Below are 241 nucleotides of genomic sequence, written 5' to 3'. Positions count from 1 at the left end.
CCCACCCCCCTTCTCTTTTTTTCCCTCCGAATGAATATGATCCCGAGCCACAAGAGACGGGAGAAGCGCCCGGCGTGACACCTGAATGTCAGCTGCACCGCACTAATTAACCTGCGACGTTAATTGCTCGGCACGTATCACAGGGTCTTTGCGGATACGTGATTCTGCGTGTGTGTGTCCTTTCTTTCTTGCTTTTGTCTGGGTCTTTGGTTCGGAAACATGGATGTTAAGTTTGTGTGTG

The 241-nt window shown here is 50.6% G+C and overlaps 1 protein-coding gene across 1 annotated transcript in view; it reads left to right on the top strand.

The window, feature by feature from the left end:
* The window catches only part of LOC119582287 (Kv channel-interacting protein 4-like), a gene marked incomplete in the record, with an annotated part of 88,821 nt that overhangs the window by 55,497 nt on the left and 33,083 nt on the right, over positions 1-241 (top strand).

The sequence above is a fragment of the Penaeus monodon genome, chromosome 15, assembly GCF_015228065.2.
Source record: "Penaeus monodon isolate SGIC_2016 chromosome 15, NSTDA_Pmon_1, whole genome shotgun sequence".
Taxonomy (NCBI): domain Eukaryota; kingdom Metazoa; phylum Arthropoda; class Malacostraca; order Decapoda; family Penaeidae; genus Penaeus; species Penaeus monodon.
The sequence above is the reverse complement of the archived record's forward strand: the minus strand, read 5'-3'. Positions and strand labels throughout refer to the sequence as shown.